This window comes from Heloderma suspectum, chromosome 2, assembly GCF_057233095.1.
Source record: "Heloderma suspectum isolate Gila_16-S chromosome 2, 16-S_ref, whole genome shotgun sequence".
NCBI lineage: Eukaryota > Metazoa > Chordata > Lepidosauria > Squamata > Helodermatidae > Heloderma > Heloderma suspectum.
The window spans coordinates 85,213,016-85,232,386 of NC_139459.1; the positions used below are offsets into that span (position 1 = coordinate 85,213,016).

Sequence of the window (19,371 nt, forward strand, 5' to 3'; positions counted from 1 at the left end):
TGTCATCCTCTGTCGTCCCCTTCTTCTTTTGCCTTCAATCTTTCCCAGCATCAAGGTCTTTTCCAGGGAGTTTTCTCTTCGCATTAGGTGGCCAAAATATTTGAGCTTCGGCTTCAGTATCTGTCCTTCCAATGAGCAGTCAGGGTTGATCTTCTTTAGGATTGACTGATTTGACCTCCTTGCAGTCCAGGGGACTCGTAAGAGTCTTCTCCAGCACCACAGTTCGAAGGCATCAATTCTTCGGTGCTCGGCCTTCCTTACAGTCCAGCTCTCACAGCCATACGTTACTACTGGGAAAACCATAGCTTTGATTATATGAACCTTTGTCGGCAAGGTGATGTCTCTGCTTCTTACTATGCTGTCTAGGTTTGCCATAGCTTTCCTCCCAAGGAGCAAGCGTCCTTTAATTTCATGGCTACAGTCACTGTCTGCGGTGATCTTGGAGCCCAAGAAAATAAAATCTGTCACTGCTTCCATTTCATCCCCTTCTATATGCCAGGAAGTGATGGGGCCAGATGCCATGATCTTAGTTTTTCTAATGTTGAGTTTCAAACCAGCTTTTGCACTCTCCACATTCACCCTCAACAAGAGGCTCTTTAGATCCTCTTTGCTTTCTGCCATTAGGGTGGTATCGTCTGCGTATCTGAGGTTGTTGATAATTCCCCTGGCAATCTTAATTCCGACCTGTGATTCATCCAACCTGGCATTTCTCATGATGTACTCTGCATATAAGTTAAATAAGCAGGGTGACAATATGCAGCCTTGTTGTACTCCTTTCCCAATTTTGAACCACTCGGTTGTTCCATGTCTGGTTCTTACTGTTGCTTCTTGACCCTCGTACAGGTTTCTCAGGAGACAGGTAAGGTGGTCTGGTACTCCCGTCTCTTTAAGAATTTGCCAGGGTTGTGTTGTGATCCGCACAACCAAAGGCTTTAGCGTAGTCAGTGAAGCAGAAATAGATGTTTTTCTGGAATTCTCTTGCTTTCTCCATGATCCAGCGAATGTTGGCGATTTGATCTCTAGTTCCTCTGCCTCTTCGAAACCCAGCTTGTACTTCCAGTAGTTCTTGGTTCACATGCTGCTGAAGCCTAGCTTGTAGGATTTTGAGCATCACCTTGCTGGCATGTGAAATGAGCGCAATTGTACGGTAGCTCGAACACTCTTTGGCATTGCCCTTCTTTGCAATTGGAATGTAGACTGACCTTTTCCAGTCCTGCGGCCATTGCTGAGTGTTCCAAATTTGTTGGCATATTGAATGCAGCACTTTAAGAGCATCATCTTTTAGGATCTTAAATAGCTCAGCTGGAAGACTGTCATCTCCACTAGCTTTGTTGTTAGTAATGCTTCCTAAGACCCACTTGACTTCACTCTCTAGGATGTCCGGCTCAAGTTCAGTGACCGCACTATCATGGCTGTCAGGGACGTTAAGATCTTTCCTGTATAGTTCTTCTGTGTATTCTTTCCACCTCTTCTTAATCTCATTTGCTTCTGTTAGGTCCCTGCCTTCTTTGTCCTTTATCATGCCCGTCTTTGCACAAAATGTTCCCTTGAGATCTCCGATTTTCTTGAAAAGATCTCTAGTCTTTCCCATTCTACTGTTTTCCTCGATTTCTTTGCATTGTTCATTTAAGAAGGCCTTGTCTCTCCTTGCTATTCTCTGGAAATCTGCATTCAGTTGGGTATATCTTCCCCTTTCTCCCTTGCTTTTCGCTTCCCTTCTTTCCTCAGCTACTTGTAAAGCTTCATCAGACAGCCACTTTGCTTTCTTGCATTTCTTTTTCTTTGGGATGGATTTCTTTGCTGCCTCCTGAACAATGTTACGGACCTCCGTCCATAGTTCCTCAGGCACTCTGTCTATCAGGTCTAATCCCTGAAATCTATTCCTCACCTCCACTGTATATTCATCAGGGATATGATTTAGGTCATACCTGAATGGTTTAGTGGTTTTCCCTACGTTCTTCAATTTAAGCCAGAATTTTGCAAGAAGCAGCTCATGATCTGAGCCACAGTCAGCTCCAGGTCTTGTTTTTACTGACTGTATGGAGCTTCTCCATCTTTGGCTGCAAAGTACATAATCAATCTGATTTCAATATTGACCATGTGGTGATGTCCATGTGTAGAGTCGCCTCTTGTGCTGTTGGAAAAGAGTGTTTGCTATGATCAGCGTGTTCTCTTGGCAAAACTCTATTAGCTTTTGTCCTGCTTCATTTTGTACACCAAGGCCATGCTTGCCTGTTATCCCGGTGATTTCTTGACTTCCTACTTTAGCATTCCAATCCCCTATGATGAAAAGGACATCTTTTTTTGGTGTTAGTTCTAGAAGGTGTTGCAGGTCTTCATAGAACCGATCAACCTCAGCTTCTTCGGCATCAGTGGTTGGGGCATAGACTTGAATTACTGTGATGTTGAATGGTGCCTTGGATTCGTACTGAGATCATTCTATCGTTTTTTAGATTGTATCCCAGTACTGCTTTTCCCACCCTTTTGTTGACTATGAGTGCTACTCCATTTCTTCTAAGGGATTCTTGCCCACAGTAGTAGATATAATGGTCACCTGAATTAAATTAACCCATGCTTGTCCATTTTAGTTAGCTGATTCCCAAGATGTCGATGTTCAATCTTGCCATCTCATGTTTGACCACCTCCAGCTTACCTTGATTCATTGATCTTACATTCCAGGTTCCTAAACAATATTGTTCTTTACAGCATCGGACTTTCTTTTCACCACCAGACACATCCACAGCTGAGTGTCCTTTTGGCTTTGGCCCAGCCACTTCACTCTTTCTGGCGCTACTTGGAAATTCCCTCTGCTCTTCCCCAGTAGTATATTGGACACCTTCTGACCCGAGGGGCTCATCTTCCGGCGTCATCTCTTTTAGCCTTGTGATACGTTCCATGGGGTTTTCTTGGCAAGAATACTGGAGTGGGTTGCCATTTCCTTCTCCAGTGGACCACATTTTGTCAGAACTCTCTGCCATGAGCTGTCCGTCTTGGGTGGCCCTGCACGGCATAGCTTATGGCTTCACTGAGTTACGCAAGCCCCTTCGCCACAACAAGGCAGTGATCCATGAAGGGCGTACTATAGGGTACAGTTCAACAAAAACCTGATGGGAGGGCATTTTAGGCATTAATTAGACCGGATGCAAATTCAAAAAAGTGAAGTTTGCATAACGTTTTCTCACATTGTAGAATGTGGGTTTGTTTTGTTTTTTAAAGGAACCTTTAAAAAGGTACTTGACCAGAAAACCCATCTTTCCACTTCAGAAAATAATATGGAGGAGAATTTTAGCAGTCTGTGACTGGGTTCAGTTTATTTAAACCATTGTGGGTTATTGTGTCATCTGTCGGGAGTTTTAAAATCCACTATGGCTTATTTGTCCAAAATAACCCACGGTCTGTAGTAGGGGTTATTTAACCCACTGTGGGTTATCGTGTCGTCTGGCGGGCACCATGAGTTATTTTGATCACCTACAGAGTTATGCTGCAAGAGTGGTTCAGCTTGCTGCGTCTCTGCTCCTGCAGATGTTCTCTGTGTTGAAGGAAATAGCCTACACGGGCTATTTCAGTAGTGTTTATGGGGGGAAATGCAAGTTGGGAACACCTTAAGGGCTCCTTTACACCAGGCTTTTATCTTAAGATTGAGATTGCTCCTTCACAGAAGTTTGTGGGCTCTTCACATGACACAGTGACCTTGCCTTGACCCTCTGGCCCTTTGTTCCGTTTTTAAATAGATCACATAATGACCTATCAACTTACCCTGTTATGTTCCTCTTCAGTTTCCTCTGTCAAAAGAGTTAAAGCAGGAAGAAAAGGAGCAAGATCAGTGAAAGATAATGGAAGACTCAGATACGGGGAGAAGGCGGGGGGAAGGGGAGGGGGGAAGGGGAGCGCATGTAAAGGCAGTCAGGATCCTGCATTAAAAATGGAAGCAGAGCCCCGTTTTAAATGCAGGATTTTAGGCTTAGAAATGCCCAAAGTCTGCAGGATCGGGACCAAACGTCATACAGAGCTGTAGCACTCATTTGCTATAGTGCTATAATGAAAAGGTGCTACAGCACTTGTGCACTACAACCTCCAAGGCTTTATAGCCACTACCCCCTTTGGGGTGCAGTTGGGATTTTGCTCCTTGGTGAGTAGTCATGCAGGGTTTTGATGGTGGATTGGGTGCCTTCTTACTAGGGGAGGGTTGGTATGAAGTTTGGTCCCGATCTTGCAAACCTCCATTACTTTAGAGCAGCGGTCCCCAACCTTTTTGGGACGAGGGACCGGTCCGTGGAAGACCATTTTTCCACAGACTGGGGGGGGGGATGGGACCGGACCGCAGTAGGGGTGTGGGAACCCCCCTTACCTTGGGTCCGTGGGGGGGAGGGCGATCCGTCCTCCCCCCCCCCCCCCCGGAATCCTCGCTGGCCCTGGACTTGCCGCAGAGCTGCTGGACAGCTCCAGCCGGGGGAGGACTTCTGGCCGCTAGGACACAAATGGTGTCCGCGTAGTGGACGCCGTTTACGTCCCTGTTCTTTGCAGTAATAGGCTATTACTGCAAAAAACAGGGCTGGAGCCGGCGGGGGGGGGAGGGATGGATCGCCTCCCCCCCCCGTGGACCCAAGGTAAGGGGGAGTTCCCACACCCCTACTGCGGCCCGATCCCTAACAGGCCACGGACTGGTACCAGTCCATGGCCCGGGGGTTGGGGACCCCTGCTTTAGAGCCACCAAATTTATGCCACATGTAGACTAAGACATAGTGATCATTTTCAGAGACTGAGGCATGCGATGTTGCACATGTGTGTGCATGCACAGCCAACTAATATCTGAGCATGATCCTGGAGGCCTACTTTGAAGAGGACAGTCCTCTGTTTGAAGGTGTCATCTATTTTGAAAGGCTGGCCAGTCCAACTCCAGTTTAAAGATGAAGAATAGGTGCCCTGAAGTTGCCTATCAACAGTTAGCAGCTGGATAACAAACACACAGGTCACCAGGTCACAGTCTTCCCCCCATGGTCTGATGTATTATATTTGTTTAAATTATAATAATTGTTTCTACATTTACGTCTTCACGTATAATTAGCATATGCAAATCTGTGTCCTTTTTTCAGCCATGCCTAAGTGGCTAGTGAATATGAACTTGAGCACACTCCGGGAGAGAGCGGAGGACAGGAAGGCCTGGCGTGCTATGGTCCATGGGGTCAGAAAGAGTCGGACATGACTTAACGACTGAACAACAACAACAAAGTGGCTAGTCTTGTTCAGCATCCCCTCCCATTGCTATATCTTCACTTGCAGTCATCACACTGACATGCCCCAATCCACTTGACAGCTGTTCAGTGGCAAATTCTGCCCTCAGACTCTGGAAAACCAACACGGCAAGTTAAGGGAGAAATTCTGTTTTGAGTTAAGCAAAAGGCAGGTAATAAGTCTTCAGAATAAATATCCAGGCTGGAGCTTCTCTTCTGCTATTTAATGATACGAAACTCAAGCGGCGTTTTGCCCATCAAGTTTGCCATATAGGAGCCAATTTAAATGCAGGCATATAGGGATTTTAAAAATATATAAATTAACATATCTAAATGAAGAGGTGTCTGATATATTCGATTTGGATCTGCAACAAGCTGTTGCGGTGCAGAGCTCTTCTGTTCAGGTTTTCAGCCAGAAAGCAATGCCCTCTTCCAGGAGACTCCATTTCCCCTCTGCCCATCATTTTAGGTTTCCCCCTCCAATAGCCAGCCAACATTCTGTGTGTATTGACCATGCTCAGTCCTCATTGGGGTATTTAGGGCTTTTTTTCCCCCTAAAGGGTTGGTTTTTGTTGGTACTCCTATATACCTTGGAGTTCCGCCAAGCCTGCTGACATTTCTCTCTTATTCTTTATGCATCAGTGTTTTGGTGACATAAGGATTGACCCTTGGAGAACTAACTTAGTTATTAGTTTATATGATATACTTAAGTAGGAGATTGTAGCCTGAACCTTGTGTGATTCAGCCTCAAGGGAAGACACATTCTATTGCAAAATGAAATCCATCTGTGATCATTGAACCCAAGATAAAAATGCAAGGGGACTCATTAATGAATACCAATTTATTAGACCATGCACCAAAAACTGGAGATGTTGTTCCTCTTTTAAACAGTGAAACAGAAAATGATACTGTCATCGGTTATTGTATTATTTAATGTCCTTTTATCTCTGGCTTAATAGTTAAGTATAAACTGGAAATTGTATTGCATTTTTTAAAAATGTATCTCATGCTTGGCTTGGGAAGGCAGATGAAATTCAGATTTCACCTGATAATGTTGTTGTTTGTCCAAAAAAACCCAAAACCCATTGCTTTGTGTACTAGATTAATTTCAGGTCTTCGTTCTCTCAGACTGCCTTGAGGGCAGGGGGGCTGAATGATTCTCTAAATCTTGCGGTAGAATCCCCCACCCCACAGCATCTCACAAAACTGCTTAATTTGGAGTGGGGGCGGGGCAGGGAGAGAGAATCCTTAGCACCAGAATTACTTTTATTTGGTTCTAATGGCTATATTTTTTCTTGTGTTTTGTTTCCATGGCCTTGGTGCCATCTTTTTCTTTTACAAAAGGCATTACTGCTGTAAGAAGAAAAAGACACCCTTTGCAGATACGTTCCTCTTGTCACACGTTAACAAGAGCTGCCATGGTCATTTTACAAAGCCCTTCATAGACAAGCAGCAGCATGTTCAATGCTTACCCATATTGATGGGGAAGGATTTGCCTGTGGGGACTGCATACTGTGTTAATCTTTTTGCACTGCACAGTAGGAACTCTTGATATATAAATTGCTCGCTAAAAGCTGCTGCAATTAGGTGCTCAGCAGAATCATCATACTCCAGCAAATTACATAGAGATGTTAACGGTCTTAGGTTACAAATTAATCTTGGAATATACCTTTAGTAGTTATGAGCATCATATCACACACAATCAAAACATGCTGTGCAATCCTAAACATCCTAGTAAACATGCATAGAACAATGTTTTCTAGTTACCACAGGCTGGCAAATACGAAGGCTCTCTGATTTCAATGGGTAGTATACAGTAGGGGCCATGCACACACGGCCAACCTGCCAGCCCTGGTCTGCACGGGCCCTACCACACGCAACCAAGATATAGCGGTTCCATGTGCAAGTGCCGACATGAGTGAAAACGCTCATTTCTGGAAGCAGCGCAACCTGCCCCGTCCAGAAACAAACATTTTCGCTTGTGCTGGTGCTGTGCACACAGCCCCTGTTGGATATGACCCAATGGCTTTATTATCATGTAAAGCTCCCTGCGCAAGGAAAGCCCTCACATTCATAAAAGTTCAGAGGGGGGAGCAGCAGAGCTGCACCACTGGCCCAGTCCACAGTGTCACCACCCACACTGGCTCTGCCCTTCTGACATCCATACATTTGGCGGAAAGTCTGAAGTTCTTGAATGTATGGAAGGAGCTGAAGTGCAGACCCCACCACCACCACCACATTCTTCCTGAGCTCCCTGGCCTTTCCCCTCTCTTACTACCCACACAGCCTGTCCTGCACCATCGAAACTAGCATGTGGCCCTCAGGTGAGGTGGTAGAGGAGAGCCCTATCCCACTGGCAGTGTTGAAGTAAGATTCACCTGCCATTCCATTCAGCTTTTGTATGTGGAATACAGTGTGTGTGTGTGGCGGGGGTGGGAGTGCCATCTTGACCTCTGCCTCAGACTGCAAAATGTCTCGGGCCGGCGCTGCTTCGGTGTGCATAGGATTGGATTTCAAAGCAGCAGCCATCCACGGTTGCCTGGGAGAAAGCCCCACTGAACATAGAAGGACCTCAAAGTAAACATGCATAAGATGATGCTGTAATAATACGGTCTACTTACCTCCAGATATATAAAATTGGTTGGCAAGTTCTGTACAAATTATTTCACTGTCGTACTTCCATTTTGTTCCATTTCTGTAAGGTCCTTTGGATGAAAGAAATGCTTTTTTGTAGTTGTGCTCATCTGAAATGTAGCACAGGCCCCAGTTCTGCACAATTTAAGGCTGATAGGAGATGCACACATGCCTGGCTGCACACCAGCAGCCACCCAGCCACAGAGATGAAGCAGGCCACTATGTGACTGCCTTGGGGAGAGTGCCACCCCTGCCTTTTTAAAATGTATACTCTTTTTCAGTGTATGCTTGTAGGTTAGGAGCGTTGAACCTCTTTCAGCCTGAGGGCCGAATTCAATTTCTGAGAAGCTCTCAGAGGCTGCATTCCGATGGTGGGTGGAGCCAAAGGAAAAGGGGGAGGGCCAGAATACAAAAATCACCAGCATGTTTCAGTTTAAAGCTCTTACTGACAGTAACTACGCCTTAGGAAAGGCATCTCAATGTCTTAGGATGGGGCAGGGGGGAGAGGAACCGCCAAATGATTGACAGGCAGGGGAAAGGGGGCAAGGCCATCTGAGGAACCCCAGAGGGCCAGACTGTGACCCCCAGAAGGCTGGATTTGGCACATGGGCCTGTTATAGGTGATATTGGGCTTCTACTAGTATATTTTAATGTTAGTTCCAGACTAAGTGAGGATAATATTGAGACAAGATTAACTAACATGGACCACAACAGTGTGATAATGAAGTTACTGGAATTAAAAATGAAAAGAACATAGGATCCTAGTTGACTCTTAATCATTTCATGTGCTACTGTTATCCTGCTCAGTGTACATTAAGACTCAGGAGAGAAATTTTAAGTCTTATGAAAACAGTTTTTTAAAATCCCATAGCCACAACAAAAAACACTCAGGTTGGACTTACTACCCACATTGAGTTCCAGCTACCAGTGATGTGTACTGCGACAGTTATATGAAAATTGATCGCATACACCAGCCTTCCCCAACCTGGTGTCCTGCAGATGCTGCAGAGTCTAGCTACCAGCAGTCCCAGCCAGCATGTCTCCAATTCCAGTCTGGACAGCCTCTTAGGGCTTCTTCACACTGAGCTTTTATCCTGCAATTGAGATTGCTCCTTCACGGAAGTTTGTGGGCTCTTTACATGACGCTCTCCAGGGCGTCTCCTGCACTAAATGCCCTTCGTTGGGTGTTTAAACAGATTGCAGATAATGAGCTATCAAATTATCCTGTTGTGTTCCACTTCAGTTTCCTCTGTGAAAAGCGTAAAAGTGGCAAGAAAAGGGTAAAAGCGGCAAGAAGAGGAGTGAGATCAATGAAAGATCATGGAAGAGTCAGATATGGGAAGGAGGAGGGGAGAAAAGGAAGGGGAAAAGGAAGCGGGTGAAAAAGGGAGTCATTGTGATCCTGCATTTAAAACAGAAGCAGAAAGCCCCGCTTTAAATACAGGATTTAGGCCGGTGTAGAGATGCCCTTAGAAGATCCTCATGGTTAAATGGGGTCTAAAGACCTTTCTGTTTCAGTCAGCTTTTGTATGCTTTGTGTTGCTGTAATTCAGCCATCTTTAGCCTAGTGCCTGCCAAACGTTTTGGACTACAACTCCCAGAATTCCTGGCTATTGGCCAATTTGGAAGGGGCTTAGGGGAGTTGACGTTCAAAACATCTGGAGGTAACCTCATTAAGCAAGACTGCTGTAACTGATTGAACTGCTGCACTACCACTATCTTAATGTTGCTTTTATTTGCTGCCATTATTTTTTCTGATTGTTTAATCTGATATATTGGTTCTTTAATTGTTTAATGCTGTTGTTTTTGTGGTGTTTGCTGTTTTATTGACTCTTGCAAAATACCTTTGGATGATGATGTTATCCGGAAAGGCAGTTTAAACATAGATTAAACAAACAAACAAGCAAATTCCACCCTGCCTGATAGGACCTCCACTTGCCTTCACCTTCATTTCAATCACACAGGAACCAGTCCCCTGCCTTTGTGGAGCAATCCTGGCTGCCCTGTCACAAGGCCTTCGATTCTCTTAACAACCAAATCTGTAAAAACATACTCTTTGAATGTCACAGCTTTTCTCCTTACATGAAATGCTCACCCACACACCCAATGAAGGCCCTTTCATGGGCACATAAAAGCTGTATTTGGAGCTGTATGCATACGATGAGTCAGAAACAATACTGCAAGGATGGCTTCCTTGACGTAAAGAAAGCAGCTGGCTGCAAATTTAATAAGCCTGTTTTGTGTGTTTGTTTATGGAACCATAGTCCCCACATGTAGGTGCTAATAAGTAATTTAGTTTTAATGCCAGTGTAATTAAACAGACATGGTTGCTTAGATATTCATTATTATTATTGTGACCATTATCAGTGCTCCTCTTCAAGGTAAGGAAAGGGGGGAAATTAAAACTAAAATTATGGTTTTAAATCTCTAGGTAACTTTGCTGGGAAAATGAGACAATTCAAACTATATAGTAAAAATTAGAGTTCCCTGAGGAATTTGATGACAAAGAAGTGAAACGGGTTCTCAGGATGCAACATAAAATTTATTGTACAAAGCCCAACATGTTTTGGCCTTTTTTAATTTTGGCCTTCTTCAGGGAGCTGTAACATAAATGATAATAAAATTTACAAATAGCACAGCACATAGTTAAAACATTACTGCAATACCAATTGCCATAAGGGCTAATACATGCATACCATTATTTTTTAAAAAACATATAAAACCTATTTTATTCCTAAAAATAACATATAAATACATACTTACTAAAGAAAAAAGCCTGCAGATTTTTTTCAGCAAAAGATTGTCTCCTATGTCTACTGGTGACTGGAAAAAAATATTTCTCGAATCTTAATCTTATACTCATTTAGTCCATTTTTTCTTACTGTCAGATGTGTCCACGTTGATGTAATATCGTCAAAGTCAGATTTGAGACTACTTGGGATGCTCACCTTCTGTTTCCCTGAGGAATTTGGACTCTGTCAGAATGCAAAGCTAGATGGACTATTGATTTGACCTTGTATACTGGAGTGGGAAAACTTTTTTCTGTCAAGGCCCTCATTCCCTTGGGAATAATTTCTTGGGGGCCGCATGCAGCCTTTGGGTGGAGCTGAAGCCAGAGGTGAGTGGGCCAGAGCCATCTGCCCATAGGGTCAGTTCAAGATGTAGCCATACTTAGAACAGACACATTCAAATGAACTGGACTTAAGATAATCATGACTTGTTCTATGACTAAGGATTGTATCCAATGTTAGTCTAATTTTATGTCTTTTTCATTTCAATGGGTCTACTCTATGTAGGTCTAACATTTAATACAACCCTGAAGATGCAGGATTGCAGTCTGGGTGTGTACTCTTGGACTTGGCTCTGAATCTGAATGCCCAGGTTTCAGCAGCGGCCAGGAGTGTGTTTGCAGAGCTGAGCTAGCAGGCCAACTGTGACCGGTCCTAGAGACCTCTGATCTGGCCACAGTCACACATGCCTTAGTTACATCCCATTTGGACTACAGTAACATGCTCTACATGGGGCTGCCTTCAAGCACTGTTCAGAAACTTCAGCTGGTCCAGAAAGATGCATCCAGACTGTTGACTGGGACTGGCTGCAGAGAGCGTGCAACTCCCTTGTTACAACAGCTTGGGATCTGGCTACATGAAAGACTGCCTTCTACTATATGAGCCTTCCCAGTTCTTAAGATATTCTGGAGATACCCTTCCTCTGAGACCACCACCTTCGGAGGCGTGTTTGCTGGTGACCCAAGAGAGGGCCTTTTCAGTGGCTGCTCCCAGGCTGTGAAATTCCCTCCCAAGGGAGGCTGGGTTTGCGCTCTCTCTCTCTCGTCCTTCTGCCAGCAGGCAAAGACCATTTTATTTAAGATGGACTTTAGCCTGTAAGTGGATTTGTTGGGTTGGGTGCTGTTTTTAATATTTGTTTTCTGCAATTGTTATGTTTTTTAATTGTATTTTTAATGTATTTATTGTTTCAATCAATTTTAAGTGTTTCTGTAAGCCACCTTGAGTGCAAGGCAGGGCACAAATGAAGTAACTAAATAATAAATTAATAAATCCTAAGCCTAGATCCTGCCCAATGTCTGTAAGCAGGAGAACCATTCTGTTGCTTTACAGTAGGAGGCAGAAGCTGGGCCTTCTAACACTACATGCTATGGCCCTCCAGATGTTGCTGGACTGCCAACCCCCATCAGCCCCAGCCAGCATGACCAATGGTCAGGAATGATGGGAGGTGCAGTGCAATGACATATGGAGGGCTACAAGATCGCCCACCCTCCAGATAAAAGGTCAGGAGGGCTGTATGGCTTGCCCAAGGGCGCACATGCTGATCCACTGAAACCCAGCATTAAGGATGAATTTCCATGTTACAGCTACAAAGGATTTCCCCTAGAGGACTGCCACAATTAATCTTCCGCCTTCATCATAATGATATAGTAGAGTATATGCTCCAGTACTAAAGATACAAATGTTGGAAAGCTTTAGGCATGTATGTGATTAGCTGATTAGCTTTGACTCCTCCAAGCCAACTTTGCTCAGTCAGCAACTGGCACGAACGATTAGCCGCTGTGTTTCCGGATATGGGTTTATTTTTCCTAAGGCAGTCCTGAATGCATTCATACTATTAAACCATATGAATGTAACATTAAAAATAGCTTTGTTAGTCTTTTATTCAACAATTTCAGATTATATGTGGCAGAGAAGGTATTTTTACATAATAAAAAGTTTCTGGCAAGTGATGAGGTATAATGCATAGAAAAGAGGCTGTATTCTCTTTCAACTTTCTTGTCCAGCCTTTCCTAACATGGCATCCTCCAGATGTGTTGGTCTACAATGCCCATCACCCCAGCCAGCTGGCTGAGGATGATGGGAGTTATAGTCCAACACATCTGGAGGGCACCAGGTTGGGAAAGGCTGCACTAGTCTGACTTGCTCAGCTTCAGCAGAGGGTGTGACAAGCTTTTTCTTTTTTTGGGGCTTCTTAATTTACTTCTCTGGCAAATTTGGTCTTGGGACTAAACTAGACATTATAAGGGATATACCCCAATCCCACTTTTCCTCATATAGGGTAGGTGGGTTGGGATTTGCAAGGGAAAACCAGTGACTGAGAGGGAGTTCATGACTCTTCTCCTGTCCAGCAATTATTTTCTGCAGTGCCCCCACCGCCGCCCCCACCATTTTAAAATGTTGAGCTTTGAAACAGAACTGAGGTCAAATGAGAAAATAATCAGAGCAGATGAGAAACCATTGCAGGAGAACAGCAGCTGACATTGGTGGTGGTGGTTGGAATCTGTTCTCCTGTCCACTGATTCTCCTCTAGAAATCCCCCTCCCCCCATTCCTCATTACCTGCAAACATGGGATTGGGAGCTTACTCACCAAGATAACATCTAGTTTGTCTGCTAGATACTTTGTTTATATAGTGGCCTCCTTCACAGTTCTACTGATCTGTTTATGCAGGTGGCATGCCTTTTTCCAAAACTTAGTTGGTGTTCATAGTTCTACTACTCCAACTCTTCCTGCTTACCCAGTTTCCTTCCACCTGTGAAGCCATCAGATCTCTACCCAGCCAAGCTTCTTCCACCTACCTCAGTCCCCTGCCCCCTTTTCATCTGCTATTTTTATTACTTCACCTTCTGTGCCTCCACGATCCACTGGTCTATATGTATATGAATCTGTCCCCAAGCTATGAATCTGTTCCCAAGCTGATATCAGACTTCTAGTCACAGATTAGCAGACTACAACCCATCTAGGTTGACCATGAGTCCTCTTTTAGAAGGGTTGCCAGAGGACTGTTCTCGTTTTGAAGGTGTTTATTTGAAGGGCTGTCCAGTCCAAGTCTGGTACAAAGATAAAGAACCATCAGGAGGAATAGCTGGGCCCTGAAGTTGCCTCTCAACAGCACTTGGACAGCAGACTGAGCAAGGCACACAGGTCACCTGATCACAGTCTTCCACACTATAGCAAGGTGTACAGTATTTCTACTTAAATTATATTTATTTCTAAATGTGTATCTTATACATACAAATTAGCATATGCACATTTTATGCAAATCAGTGCCCCCCTTTGTCTTTGTTCTGGTGATACACTTCCTGGGGGGGGGGGGGCAGCAATTCGTAAGTGGCACATCATGCTCAAAAGGACCATCTGCCTAGCATGATGGCTATCTGGTGATGTCTTGCACTATTTTCATGTAGTGTAGCCCAACCCATACAGTCCTGAGCTGCCGGTGTGCAACAACCCCCTCACAGACAACCAGCAACTGAGAAGAGTTGGGACTGGGAAGAGGGTTCCCAGTGGGCTGGATGTGGTCTACATACCTTGAGTCACCCAGCCCTAGTGCATTTCTCTATCTTTTATCTGTGCTGGCTGTCTCCTGCAAACTTTGTGAGCTGTGATAGCTGATTATCCCCATGTACTAGTGATTTCTATTGCACTCTTGTGTCATTAGAAACATGGTGAAATCACTGGTAAAAGTGGGAGAATAGGCTCAAGGTATACTGTAAAAATATTCAGTAATCTTGAATCAGTGTACACTTACGGAAACGCATGTTGGCTAGTATAAGGTTGATGGTACAAGGAATACTCTTTCTTACTGGCTATAGCTACCTAGTATAAAGAGATGCTTTCATATACTAATAACCCTCGCAATTTTCTGCACCATCTGCTACTAAAAATGGCACAAGTAGGAGATACGATCCACGCTGTATCCTATCATAGGGCACCTTTTCTTCCTGTTTAGCATTCCACACCCATAATTTCTTAAAAGCCCAACATAATCTTAAAAGATTGGGGGTTGAGCTGGATGATCTTTCCAGAGATCCCTTCCAACTCCACGTTTGTAAAAAGAGCTGGCTAAAGCAGTCAAAACTGGTTGAACAAGTCTGCCAGGAACATTGTATTATTAGGTAAACAAAGGTGATAGATTGTCATTGAATCAGTGGATTCTTTTTCCTTTTTAAACCCTTCCATGGGGGAGGGGGAATTTCAGGGGAGAAATGAGTCTGTGGGGGAAGGTGTCCCCCCCCCAGCATCATGGTCCTGATCTATATCAGGGCCACACACACAAGAGTAAGGGAAACGCTACACTATGTGTGATTAGCAAAACGTTTAGTTTGGCCCATGGAGACTAAGTGTTAGACCATCTTCCTTTGAATGACAAGGAAATAGCCAGGGACTGTTATGGAAAACGGCTTAACTTCCCCACACCTTTCACTGGGGATGATATCAAGTTGTGTGCATATAAAAACTTAGGCTGGCATTTTTTGAAAAATACAGATTGAGCGGCAGAGAGTGCTGAGATGGCTCTGAAAGCATCTTAGGATGCTGACTGTTCCCTTATACATCAGATGTGGAAGCAATGAACTTTGATACATGTGTCAGACTGTTTAATGCTCTACCTCTACCCATGCTCAATCTGTATATTTGTAAATAGATGCAAGTATAACAAAATGCCAGTAAGCTGCCAGTAACCTCATTCCAAAGAAAACCAAAACCCAAGTAAGCATTGCACCCCTGGCACTTCTCACCACACAGAGAATTGGGGTGTTGTTGTTGTTGTTCAGTCGTTAAGTCGTGTCCGACTCTTCGTGACCCCATGGACCATAGCACACCAGGCCTTCCTGTCCTCCGCTCACTCCCGGAGCGTGCTCAAGTTCATATTCATTGCATCGGTGATGCTATCTAGCCATCTCATCCTCTGCCGTCCCCTTCTTCTTTTGCCTTCAGTCTTTCCCAGCATCAGGGTCTTTTCCAGTGAGTTTTCACATTAGGTGGCCAAAATATTTGAGCTTCAGCTTCAGTATCTGTCCTTCCAATGAGCACTCAGGGTTGATTTCCTTTAGGATTGACTGATTTGACCTCTTTGCAGTCCAGGGGATTCATGTCTTCTCCAGCACCATAGTTTGAAGGCATCAATTCTTCGGTGCTCAGCCTTCCTTACAGCCCAGCTCTCACAGCCATATGTTGCTACTGGGAAAACCATAGCTTTGATTATACGGACCTTTGTCGGCAAGGTGATGTCTCTGCTTCTTACTATGCTGTCTAGGTTTGCCATAGCTTTCCTCCCAAGGAGCACGTGTCTTTTAATTTCATGGCTACAGTCACTGTCTGCGGTGATCTTGGAGCCCAAGAAAATAAAATCTGTCACTGCTTCCATTTCTTCCCCTTCTATATGCCAGGAAGTGATGGGGCCAGATGCCATGATCTTCGTTTTTGTAATGTTGAGTTTCAAACCAGCTTTTGCACTCTCCTCTTTCACCCTCAACAAGAGGCTCTTTAGATCCTCTTTGCTTTCTGCCATTAGGGTGGTATCATCTGCGTATCTGAGGTTGTTAATAATTCTCCCGGCAATCTTAATTCCGACCTGTGATTCATCCAACCTGGCGTTTCCCATGATGTACTCATGACTTTGCTTATATGCAAAGTTAAATAAACAGGGCGACAATATGCAGCCTTGTCGTACTCCTTTCCCAATTTTGAACCAATCGGTTGTTCCATGTCCGATTCTTACTGTTGCTTCTTGACCATTTCCTGTGATTGTTCTGGACAAAAGTCCCACGCTGTCCCCTTTTCATCCATTAGCCCAGCCCTCCCCTTCATCATGTATCTTTTTATTTATTTTAAAAGATGTATTTGTGCCATCACAGTGGTAACCCATTAAAAAAAAAACTCCTGCTAGTTTCTTCAGTCAATTTTGTTCTCATTTCGAGCTGAGAAACCAAACCTATTGCTGAAGAGCTACTTCATGATCCCTTATCAGTCCCCCCACCGCCCCCGCGCACACACACGAGGGCACAATTTTTGGCACAGTGCATCAAATGTGTTGGCATATAACTGTAATTGTACAAATTCAGCATTGCAGGAAAGGAATAAGAACCCAAAGGCTTCTGGAAAGAAGACACATGTATGAATAGGAAACAGAAGAAGAAACAGAAACTACTGCTGGGCAGCAATGAAGAAAATTGCTGGACTGGACATAACCTAGGGGCGTAACTAGACGTGCTGTGGGAGACCTATGATCAGAATCTTCCATCATTTAAGCAGGTCAAAATGTTCTTCAGCAAATTCAGTATTTTCTTTATTTGTTTATTTTGATTAAACTCATCTGGAAGGATATTGTGCAAACAAACTTTCTCCTGGTCCTATTGCATTTTTGGGTTTCTGTTGCAATGAAGAAGAAAAGAAGTGCCTCTCTTGTTGATTACTTACACATGATAGCCGAAAGCAATCCATGTTTATTCTAAGTGGGCTTAATTCCTTTCGGAACCCTCTCTTTTTCAGTGTTCTACCAAGGGAAGTGGCAGGAAAGCCCCAGCAAGAACAATAGAACAACTCTGTTTCTGTTCTTGCTTTTCAGAAATTCTGAGAAGCAGTTCTTTTGGGTCCTTGCTGCCTGATAAATGTCTACATAAGCCCCTAAGTGAAATGATAGATGCTTAAATCTAATCACATGCTAGAAGGTTTGGCAAAATTGACTACAAGACTTCCTTGGACATGGCACAGACTTTATATTTAATAGAATATGGATTGTCTTTGTGTCAAATTGACTTCTCAGATTCAGGCCGTGTGTTAAACAGCCTAGTATAAGGGGCGCTGTTAGACAAAGAATCAGTGTTGGAGTACATAAGGCGAGTCAGGAGTCAAACTGGAGTGAAGAGGGAAGTACTGCTATGGGATGCAACATGGGGTCAAAACGAAGAGATTGACAGCTGCTAGAAAGGCAAGCAAAAGGCCTACAAGTTTAAGTGGAACTAGTACTTAAAATCCATTCTGGAGGCCCTTCTGTATGTATATTCCACACCACCAAGAAAGGATAGGTTGATGGGAGCACAGGATAGAGCCTTTTCTGACCTGGTTTGCATGACACTGCAGGGTCCTCTGGCACATGTGGGTAACATTCTGAATATGCAACACCTACTTGGGGGTTGTTGTGCCATGTGAACCTGGCCACTGAGGATTATTTTAGGGTTAAACAACCCTTGCATAACTCTCAGTTTGTTGTAGGGTTATGCAAACTTTGTTTAACCCTCAAATAACCCTTGGCGGCCGTGTTCGCACAACAAAACAACTCTCGCTCAGGGTTGTGTATTCAAAATGTTGCCCAACATGTGCAATGGCTATTGTGGGCTAAATAACCCATGGTGAGCTGGCAACGTCATATGAACCAGCTCTCTGTGGTGGCACTCCAACTGTGTAACTCTCTGCCTAAGGAGATTAGACTGACCCGTTTTTAAGGTGGGCCATTAAACCCTTTTTGTTCTGCAAGCAAGGCTTTTGAGTATTTATAAATGTATTGACTACACTCTGTTTTTCAAATATTGCTTTTGCCTGTTCTTAATTGCACTGTGTTATGGTATTTTAAACTTTTAAAACATCACCTTGGGAGACCTTTGAAAAGCAATTCAGAAATGAATGCATGTACAAATAAACAACGCAAAACAAAACAAACCACTTTATGGTCAATGCATGTACAAATAAACAACGCAAAACAAAACAAACCACTTTATGGTCAATGCATGTTCTCAAATCTACATTTGCTGAGTTAACATGAACAATGGGGCAGAAGGCGCATTTCCCCACCCAGCTGAGCTTACTGCTGGTTTTGAAGCATGGCTGCTACTGGTGGTGGGACATTAAAACTGAGACATTTGCAGGGGAAAATTGTAACAGGAATGTTTAAGCATTCCCTCTCATCTCCTAATTTTACCCTGCAAACATCTCCCCGTGTCTACATCTCCTTAAGAGCAAAAACATGGAGCAGCTAATTTTGGGAGCATCTCTACACCAGCCTAAAATCCCACATTTAAAACGGGGCTTTCTGCTTCTGTTCTAAATGCAGGATCGCAACAGACTCCCTTTCCATGTGCTTCCTTTCCCCGCTCCTTTCCCCCCTTATCTGAGTCTTCCATATGTTTCATTATACAGCCTCTAGATGGTGCTGTGGTCTAGCTCCTTTTATTGCAGCTTTTCCCTTTTCATGAGGGAACTCAAGCGTTGTAATTTGATAGTTCATTATCTCCGATCTTTTAAAAAACAGAATAAAGGTCATTTAGTGTGGGAGATGCCTTGGAGGTTGACAACGGCATCTAAAGGGCCTACAAACTTCTGTGAGTAACCAATCTTAACAGCAGGATAAATGCTCCGTGTGAAGAAGCTCCGGGTTTTGCTCTTAACTTATGGTTCAAACCAAAGGGTCACTTCACAGAACTATTTTATCATACAGGACTTATGGGAAAGCCTTGCTTTTCCTTGCTTCCAGCTCTTCCAGACTGTGGCAAGATGTATCTGCTAGTGATCTGTGGGCATGCACAAGTTTTAGCTTTTGATACAAACACAAAGTTCCCTAGATTTATGGTAGTGGATAGGACAAATCTTATGCATCCTTAATGCTAGAACAGATGAAGGTGGAGGATGGCAAATAGGCCAACTGCTCCAATGTCAGAGAGGTGGATGTCAAAACTGAAAATTGAGCTCCAAAAGGTGCATAGTATGGACCAGTTGGAATGA

General features: G+C 43.9%; 1 protein-coding gene across 5 annotated transcripts in view; it reads left to right on the plus strand.

The window, feature by feature from the left end:
* The window catches only part of LYRM7 (LYR motif containing 7), a 40,794-nt gene extending 22,445 nt beyond the window's left edge, over window positions 1-18,349 (plus strand). For 2 of the 5 annotated variants that reach the window (XM_084834013.1, XM_084834007.1), the window contains exon 6: window positions 16,719-18,349. The gene's annotated coding sequence lies outside the window, so the exon portion shown is untranslated. Of the gene's footprint in view, window positions 1-5,093; window positions 6,316-10,753; window positions 12,512-16,718 lie in introns of those variants that run through there. The other 3 variants (XM_084834011.1, XM_084834012.1, XM_084834008.1) reach the window with 2 other exon arrangements.
* The last annotated feature ends 1,022 nt before the right edge of the window (window positions 18,350-19,371 follow it).